Here is a 10,094-nt window from a genome sequence, read left to right on the forward strand (position 1 = left end):
TGAGACCTCTCACCTGCATAAGGGTGGACACGCCCCGGGAGTGAACCTTGACGGCAACTATGGACTTTGCTCAGTAACAGAGTATCGATCTTGCTCATCGGTTGGAACAATGTAACCCGCCAGGCCGGTGCTGGTTACAGGGAAACTGAGCAGGTGGAGAAGGCTGTGTAGGGTCCTGGATGTTCTGTTTCTGTAAACCTGGAACCGCGCTCCCTATGAGACGTGCCCAGCCAGCCGCAGCCGGGCAGAAGCTGGTTGCTGAGAGCAGAGCCCCCACGACCTGCACGTTTATCCAATAGGCTTCTCTCTGCCTCTGGATTGCACTCAGTTCTGAACGTAACCAAAAACACGATATTCCCAGGGGTGCCTGGGGGGCTCAGTCGGGTGAGCATCTGACTCTTGGTTTTGGCTCAGGTCATGAACTCAGGGTCGTGAGATTGAGCCCCACGTCGGGCTCTACTCTCAGCGGGAGTCTGCTCGGATATTCTCTCCCTCTGCCCTTCCCCCACTCTCTCCCTCTCTCAAATAAATAAATAAATCTTAAAAAAACAACAACAACAATATTCCCAGAAGAAACAGCAACGCCTGGATCTCATGCTGTCATTTCCTCAGAGAAATATCTTGTCGAGTGAAAAATCTGAGAAGCTAGCGAATTTTCCACTTCCGAGATTCCAAGTCCGCTGCCAAGTGCTGAGGCTGCCGTTCCTGCCCCGGGACCACCAAGAACTCTGCCTCCGGACAGCGCGTGCTGGGCTCGAATTCAGCAGGAGGCAGCGCTGGGCTCCTCTCAGTGCTTCTTCCCCAAAGAAGCTTCTTCCCCAAAGAAGTCACGACAAGCTAATTTCACAAAGAATAGCCTGCATGGCGAAGGTGGGCTCCCTTGGCTTGCTTTACTTTTTCACTACGTACCATGAAATGTCCTATCACAGATGAGTCTGTAAAAAGTACATGTTTTCAGGAACTACAAGTCGAACATCCAGGATCAGAAAGAGAATGTTGTCCTCCCTCCAGATAGAACCTCCACCTGTTTTTTTTTTTTTAACCATTATTCCCCCACTTTCTTTTCTCCCTCAATTTAAAAAATTGTGGTAAAATACACATAACATAACATGTGTATCTTAACCATTTTTAAGCATACAGTTCAGTGAAATTACTACATTTATACGGTTGCATTGCATCCCCCATCTATCTCTAGAACTTTCTCCCCTTCTCAAACTGACACACTGTCCCCATGAAACACGGACACCCCCTCCTTCTCTCCCAGGCCAGGCGCCCACCATCCACTTTCTGTCCCTATGAATGTGATGGCTCTGGGTGCCTCGTGTAAGTGGACTCATGCAGTATTTGTCCTTTACTGACTGGCTTATTCCACTCAGCAAGATGTCCTCGAGGTCCATGCATATGGTAGCAGGTGTCAGAATGTCCTTCCTTTATAAGGTTGGGTAATATTCCGTTGTGTGGACATGCAGACCACACCGTGTGTTTGTTCATCGGCTGATGGACACTCACTTCCACGTCTTGTCATTGTGAATAACGCTGCAGTGAACGTGGGTGTGCACACAGCTGTTCACGTCCTTGCTCTCAGTTCTTGCGAACATACACCCAGAAGTGGAATGGCTGGGTCCTCACTTTCTTTTGTAGTTTTACATGTGTATGCCCCCTAAATAAAAGAGTTTAAAAATTCTGCCTGCTTTGGACCTCTCTATAAATGGAATCACTCTTGGTATATGATTCTGTGACTTACTTCTTTCACGGAACACCGTCTTTCTAAAGTCCATTCCCGCGAGTGTGGGTGACAGCCGCTCCCTCTGTTCATGGCTGCCGTTCACTAATGAGCCGTTGGTGGACACCTGGTAGCTGCCAGGGCTTTGCGGGCATGAGCAGAGCTGTGTGCTGGGCGTGCAGGGTTCCCTTGCACACTCTGCACCCCACTAGCAGCCTGCCGCCTGCACCCCGATGCTTGATGGGCTGGGGAGGGCGCCCGCGGCTGTCCACACCTGCGCTGCCCTGCGTGCCAGGCGGGGCATCTGGTCACGTCTGAGGGCTCCTTCCTCTTGCTGAGGGGCAACACTCTTCAAGGGTTTGGCCCATTTTGCTATGGAGTTGTCTTTTTCTTACGGATCTGCAGGTCTTCACATTCTGGTTTTGACTCCTTTGTCAGTTTTACGCGTTACAGTATCTTTGTTCTGCGGTATCTTCTGCTGAACAGAATTGTTTTAATGTAGACGATTTTCTCAACATTTTCACTATGGCTAATGCTTTATGGGATCTTGTTTAAGAAATCTTTTCCTACCATGGGGTCATCAAGATGGTTTTCTATATTGTCCCTAAATGTTTTGTAGTTTTGCTCTTCACGTAGGTTTATCATCTGCCTAGAGTTGATTTGTGTGTGAGGCAGAGACAAATTTAACTTCTTCTGTGTGGGTATCAGTTTCAAAGAAGCTGAGTTCCCCCTGACGAGCTGAGGGGCCACCTCCCTGGGTCACCTGTGCGGTGTCTCTGTGGGCAGGTGTCTGGATCCGCCCACCTGCTCCCCGCTCCACGAGCCTGTCACCATCTCTGGACCCAGCCCTCCTATCTGTTCCTCACAGACGTCTGCCCCATTCTGGGCTTTTTGGACCTTCTGTACACATTTCAGAGGCAGCTGGTAAAGTCGGTCTCCCCCATCTCTCTGTCTCTGTCACACACACACCCCTTCCCCTGTGGGATTTTTGTTGGATTTGAATCTACAGATAAATCTAGGGAAATTGTCACCTTTACGACATCGTCCCTTCCATGGGTATGGTTTGTATATATTTACATTGTAATTCCTCAGTTCAGGGCACAGTGTTTCCATAAGTGAATTCCATTTGTTACATTTATTCTGGTGTGGCTCATGTTTTGATGTCTATTGTAAACGGGGTTTCTTGTCTTTCTTCTCTTCCTTTCTGCTGTCAGTACTTAAAACACGGTGGATTTGTGTATATTGTCTTGAATCCAGGAACCTTGTAGACCGCCCTCGGGCTGACCCTGTCTCACCATACTCAGCGTCCTGTCCGCCGAGGGCTGTTGTGTCTGGTGCCCTGGCCCCTCGGTCCCCCGCACCGGGAGGCCAGCATTCGTCAAGTTGAGAACATTTCCTTCTCTTCCTGATTCGCTATAAGGCTTTTTAAATACCTTTTGTGGAAGTTTAATGCCATCAAATCTTTTCTGTGTCCATGAAGAGAAGACTGTCCAACGCAGCACGGTGACAACCTCGTGATGACCTGCTGACCCTGTGACCCTGGAGGTCCCTGCCCTTCACTGCTGTGGCCTGCCGGACCGAGGCCCCCGGGCCGGGCCCCACTCTGGGTCTTGAACCCCAGGTGCAGGGAGGCCCCCACCCCGGGCCCATCCAGAGTGAGTGATCCCCCAGCGCACAGTGCGCCTCTTCCCTCGCGGGCGGTTATTACTGTCCCGCTGCGTGACATCATAATAGGCTGCTGTCCCGGAGCACAAAAGCTCGCGGAGACGGTGAGGAGACACGTCCTATTTATGCCGTCACTGACTAGACAGCAGTGGAAATGGGGGGAGAATAAACATCTGTATACCGGGAATAACAATGACATTGTTCTCTCTTTTATCTCCGAAGTCTGCTGAAATCACGCCCTGCATGTGCATGCAGAAGTGGATTAATAAAAACCCATTGAAATGCAAAGTGAGGACCCCCTCCACCCCCCAGAGAGGCAGCTCTTGGTCCCACCACCCAGAGCACCTGAGACTGCGCTCGGGCAAACTCGAGGGGACGTCAGGCCCCACACAGACCAGACTCGGGACTTTCAGGATGGCTGGAGCCGCCCCCACCAAGACCAAAGAGGGGGCACAGTGCAAGTCATAACAACCCAGATGTGCCAGATCACGCAGCCCCAGGCCGGGGGTCTCTCAGCATGGTTGATATTTCCACCCCCATTTTGAACAAAATACATGCAATGGTTGTTTTATTCCTGCAGAACACACATCACAAACATTCCGCCGTGTCCTAACTGCATTTTCCGTCCACACGAAGAGGCCATGGGCATAGAAATACACCAGGGAGCTGACCCCTGATTCCACACGCCTGGGGCTGACTTGGGTGCGTGCCGGGCCTCCCCCAGCCGGCCGGGGCCCATCCCCACGTGCGTGTCGGTCTGCGTCCACAGCAAGGGGCCGCGCGCGTGTTCCTGGCGGGTGTCCTGCCGTCTGTGTGTTCCGCAAGCACTGTGGTGGGCGCGGTGCCAGGAGGAGGGGTGCATCCTCCCAACTCCCTCCCTCCCGGGGGTGAGAGCATCGCTTTCTGCTGAATACGGCGTTTCTCATCCCCAACTGAAGAAATCCCCCGACATTGTGGCAAGGGTTTCTCTGAATAAGAAAGAGAAACAGAAGGAGAAGCGGGCCGTGTGCGTCATTGCTCAGCCTGTGACCCATGCCACAGACGCGGGAACAGCGACCGCCGGAGCCTCCGCTTCCCGCTCCCATCCAAGCTGCGCGGGCAGGGCCAGAGCCAGGTGCTGGGGGCGGCCCAGAGTCACGGGAGTGGACGGCCCCCGACCGAACCCTGCTGGCGTCTGCCGGCCAATTCGTGCTGCGTGCTGAGTGGTGACCATCAGTTAAAGATGCGCCTGGTAGTTAGGCCTAATTTATTCTCTTTATTAAAAATGATATCAAACAATATTTCATTCTGCCCTTTGGTGGAGATTAAATGTTTATGACCCTGCCGCATGACCGCGGGTACTAATGTTATTCACTCCCGGCTCAGGGCCATATATTAAAGCCCGTCTGCTCTTCCTCCGAGGAACACGCACTGATGTGTGAGCCGTGCACACACGGGTTCCCCAGGAAAAAGGCCCAGGAGCCCCGTGTCAGCACCCATGGTGCGTGCTGTGCGTGGGTGTAGGCCCAAGCCCTAAGCAGAGGCCATCGTGAAGGCAGAGGGGCTCACCAGAGCATGTGCGCACGCACAGTTGCACATACAAACATCTGCACATACATACACATGAAGACACACGCATGCACCCAAACACACACACACATGCATACACAGATGAGTGCATGCACGCATCTAAACACCCACCCCCACACGTGCGTGCCTATGCACAAACACGCATCGTGTGCGCATGCCTTCAAATACACATGCGTGCATATCTGTGTGCATGGGCATATACGCGTGCACGTATGCACAGAGACACGCCAACACACACTCATGCACACACGGATGTGCGTGTGCACAGCCCAGGTGTGTGACCCGGGGCCAGCAGTACCAGATGACCGCACTCCCTACAGCAGAACACCATCAGGTGTGTAGGCCACATGTCACTTAGCACGTGGCCCTCCTGGTTCCCCCTGGCCCCATGAGGACCCCACCCCAGGATGTTAAGTCGGGAAGGGGGTCTTCACCCACTTTATGGATTTGGAGTCCAAGGCTCAGAGAGGGTTGAGCAACTGCCTGAGGTCACAGAGCAAGCAGGGCATGGAAGGAAAGACCCCTATTTCCTCCGCTGAAGTCAAAGTGCGCCGGGTTGGGGGGTGTCAGCAACAGTAACCTTCCAAGGGGAGGCCTGGCTTGTCTCACCCCTGGGGAGAAGGGCATCCACCATAACTCCCCACATCAGGGGCTGGCCCCAGCCAGGACTGGACATCCCAGTCCAGCCCAGTGACAGAGACAGGACGGCCGAGAGTCTCAGAGGTGCCCAGGCCCACACGGCACCCAGCATGACAACCCCGCATCCACGGGGACAGGACAGCTCTCTCTCCGGCACTCCACGTGAGACCAATGTGCTAGCACAGCCCTCCAAGTCCCAGGCAGGGGTCTGGGTAACACTGGTTGGCACCCAGCGTCTGTTACTGTGGAAGGGAAGCCAGGCTGCATCCCCATCTCACCTGGAGGCAGGAGCCTGCCCCACATCCAGGGCCACCTCCCAGTGGAACTCAAGTGGGCGTGCAGCTTGGCACGTGGGGTCTGAGGCTGGCACTTCGGCCTTGCCCCCTTGCCATGGCCCCTGACAATGTCCCCAGGAAGGACTGGCCCCAAGGAGTACCCAGGGTCCACTGTGTGAGACCACAGCCACCCCTGGTAGTTCCTGGCCTCGCTCTGACTTGAGGTCCACCTCTTGCCTGGGCTAGTGCAGTAGACAGTAGGAGCTTTTCCCACCAGCCGCCAGAGGGGCCCCCTGAACACACACCGTCCCCAGAGCTGTTCACCTTCTGGCCCCTCACGCCCAGGCTTGCCGGCCCCTAGAGCTGGGCTTCCGGCCATGGCCATGCCTCGCACGTGGCCCTCTAGCTGCCGCCTCCCCTCCAGAAGACACCTGAGCCCCGACTCCCTCCCCTTCTTGGGACACTGCCTGCCTCCAGCAGAAGGGGCCAGAGGGCCACTGAGCTTCCAAACACCTAGGCTGGACCACATGCTGCATCACTTACACCTAATCCAGAGCCCAGTGGAAATGCCCCAAGGACCTGGCTCCCCTCGTCCCCTGTGGCCACCACTCTCTGGGGACAATGTGGCTCTTGGGTGGGAGCCCCTCTTATTCCAAGCCCAAGTGGGCCATTGCCAAACACTGATGAGGATCCAGCCACTGAGGGGGACGTTCAGAAATCAGCACCGCTGAGGGATGCACTGGGGGCCTCCGATTTCCACTCCAAGGAGGCAGGGATGAGGGGCCATGTCCAGCACGATCCATGCCCAGCTGGGCTGGAGCCCCAGGCCACCCACGGCACAGGCTTTGATGCTAATGGGAAGCCCACAGCAGCCTCTCCCCATAGCGGCTCCTGCCTGCGCCCAGCCCCTTTGTCTCCAGCACAGGCCACCCCTGCCATGTGGAAATGCCTCGGGGGACCCCACAGCCTGGCCCTGCCCAGGGTCTCTGGTCCCAGGGCCAGAGACCAGGGGAGGTTGGGGAACCTCCAGGGAGGGGCCCCATCCTTGGGGCTTTCCAGGGCTGCACCATCATAGCTGACCCTGGTGTCAGAGCCCCTCATGTCCCGCTGCAGGACATTCCTCAGACCTGGACAGCACAGAGGCTGGGAGGGAGACCAGGGTCAGGATCCTCCGTGTATCCTCACCAGCGAAGTACCCAGATACACACTGAACCCGTCTGAGCTTGCTCTCCTCCACGGAGGGGGCAGCCAACCTGGTTGGCTGAGGGGATGTTAAACAGGGCAAGTCCAGAAAGCTCGCAGCCCCAGAGAGGCCAGGCTTGTGGCCCCCAGACCCTGACTTTGCAGCCCACTTGCTGTGCCAGGCACGGCAGGGGAGGAAGTCACCTCTGCTTCAGAGCCCTGGCATGCTCCCTCCCCGGCCGGCCCGCGGCCTTGCTGTGCACCCATCTCCTGGGCTGCCCAGTCCCACGGCTCTCCACAGTCCCGGGGAGGTCAAGACAGCGGGACCATTTCCATCCTGGGCACAAGGACACCAGGCTGACAGCAGAGCCCGTGGGGCTGACCCTTGAGTCTCCGACCCTTTTAAAACTCTCCAAAAGCTATGCATCTTCCTCCCAGGAGGTCAGCCCCCAGAGGTAGCCTCAGCTAGGTGCCCGTGGGAGGGGGCATGAGGTTCGGATGGGCCTGGACTCCAGTGGACACCTTGGCCATCCGGGGCACATGCTCCCCCTGCTGGGCTGGTGAGAGCACGAGGGCGGGGCTTCGGGGAGAAACCCCGGGGCAAGTTCTCCACAAAGCACTCCCTGCAGACAGGTGGCTAGTGGGCTAGTGGGACACGGGCCTCAGGAGGGGCCAGGAGGGGTCGGGAGCCAGGCCCGAGGGCACCACCACCCAGGAGGCCAGATGCTTGGCGGGTAAGGACGTGAATCAAGGAGGCACACTTTAATTAGGTTAGTAGACAGTGAATTAAATGCTGCTGGCTGAATAAATCTTTTGGAAAAATCATTATCTGAGTTCAAGATCAGTGGCACTGGGTCAGCCTAATTGATTCTGAACTTGGTGATTTGGGATTCGAGGGGAAGTTTAGTCCCTTCCTGGTTGAGTGTGTCACGTCCAGAAGTGACCTCCCCGGGCATCCCACTGACAGTCCCCCCCCCCCCCCGGTGATGGGCGTTGAGCCACCAGGACATGTCTGAGGGGTAGATGGATGCACCAGCACCCGCCACCGGAGCTGAGGGCACCCTGCGGGCCAGGCTGGAGGGCTTAGCCCACACCTGACGCCAGCCCAGGGGACGCAAAACACAGCTTCTCAGGGGTCCATGGGGTGTGTGGGCATCCCCCACATTGACCACCTTGTGGGCCATTCAAAAAAACAGTAAGACTCGAAAGAGATAAATAGTATAAATCTTACTCTGATCAAAATTAACAAAACCAGAAAATCATCATAGAAATTATGATTCTCCAAGTAAATTAAATTTTTTAAGTCATGAGACCAGGACCAAGTGCACCCTGGGAATGAGAGTGGGAGGGCGTGGGGCCCCGTGGCCTTGAGCTTCGTGTTCCCAGGCAGAAATAAAACAAAAGGGACGTGCCCACAGCCCGAACAGGTTGGAAAAGGAGTGGGAGGAAAGACCTGGCGAGGCGGCAGGGCTGCTGGCTCCAAGAACGGATTTCCGGAAACCTGTGAGAAGCAACGATGTCGCCATCACCCGGGCACAGCAGCCGCCCTGCTGGCCCCTGGACAGCCCTCGGGGTCATCAGGAGGGCAGAACGCCTGCAGCCTCTCCCACCTCCGTGCCCAGCGCAGCCTGCCCGCCGGGCTCTGCGCCTCGCGGGGCTCCCAGGGACTCCAGCCACGTCTGGGAACTGCCCTCCAGCAGCCAGAGGACCCTGGCTGCCTGACAGTAACCACAGGCTCCGCTGTGCACATAACCGGGGGCGGGGGTGCAGGGGGAGAGGGTCACACCCGGCACGTACCGCCAGGGCTCCCCAGAAGCAGCGTCCACGTGCTCGGGCTCAGCGGAGGACTCACCCTCTGGCCAGTGGATTCACCTCCACAAGAGCCCAGACCACAGAGGGGTGTGGCCCCCACCCAACCACGTCTAGAGCACATTCATCTCCCCGGAAGGAAACCTCATGCCCATTAGCACTCACCCCCCGGGTGCCCCCACCCCATCCCAGTCCTAGGCAACTGCTAATCTACTTTCTGTCCTTTTGGATTTTTGCCTATTCTGGGCATTTCCTATAAGTGGGACCATACAATGTGTGGGGTTTTTTTTGAGGGGGGTGGCTTCTCTCACTGAGCCTCATGTTTCCAAGGCGCATCAATGTGGTAGTGTGCGTCCCTGCTCCGCTCCTTTTTCTGGCTGAGTAATATTCCTTTGTGTGGATGGACCACGTTCTGTCTGTCCCCTCCTCTCTCAGTGGCCCCTTGGGTTGTTCCCACTTTCTGGCTGTTGTGAGCAGTGCTGGTGTGCACATCCGTGTCAGTCTTTGTGCGAACGTGGCTTCCATTTCTCTCGGGCATTTGCCTCCCAGTGGACCTGCTAGTTCACGTGGAGGCCGCGTGTGTAACAATTCAGAGGACCCACCAAACCGTCTTCCAAAGCAACTGCCGCACTTCTCGTTCCCACCAGCAATGCACGAGGGTTCTGATTTCTCCTTCCAAAAACATCGTTAACAAGAAAGCTCTGCTCAGCATGACACAACACGACCTGTGTGCGCACCTGCGTGTGAAGCCCTAGCCCAGTGAGGGGCGCTGCCCCCGACGTCCAGGCTCCCCTGAAGACGGCCTTCCCTGCTGTAAAGCTGCAGAAGCCAGCAGAGGACACTTGCATCTGCCCTGCGCGGACCGCATGGGCATGAGGGCCCGAGCCGGAGGGGAAACGACGCATCTGGGGCTCCCCTCCCCACCCTGGGCAGCTCCTGGAGGGATGCCACACGCACACCTGTGGAAACGTGGTCAGCCATGGGCCTTCCACGGCGCTGACAGCAGGCGGCCGTGTTCCAAATGTACGTGTGCCCCTCTAAGGAGGCAGCGGCCAGCGTCCCCTCATGCTGCCAGCGTGCAGGGCATCCTGTCTCTGCCTGAGCTTCTGTGGGCACCTACGTGAGTTTGCAGACACACGCACAGTGGTCGTGGGCCTTTTGCCGATGACAACCGGACTCGAACGCCTGCCTCCCTCACGTCACTGTCTCTCAAGCAGAAACAGGGGTGTGGC

This window comes from Halichoerus grypus, chromosome 10 (genome assembly GCF_964656455.1).
Source record: "Halichoerus grypus chromosome 10, mHalGry1.hap1.1, whole genome shotgun sequence".
Taxonomy (NCBI): Eukaryota; Metazoa; Chordata; class Mammalia; order Carnivora; family Phocidae; genus Halichoerus; species Halichoerus grypus.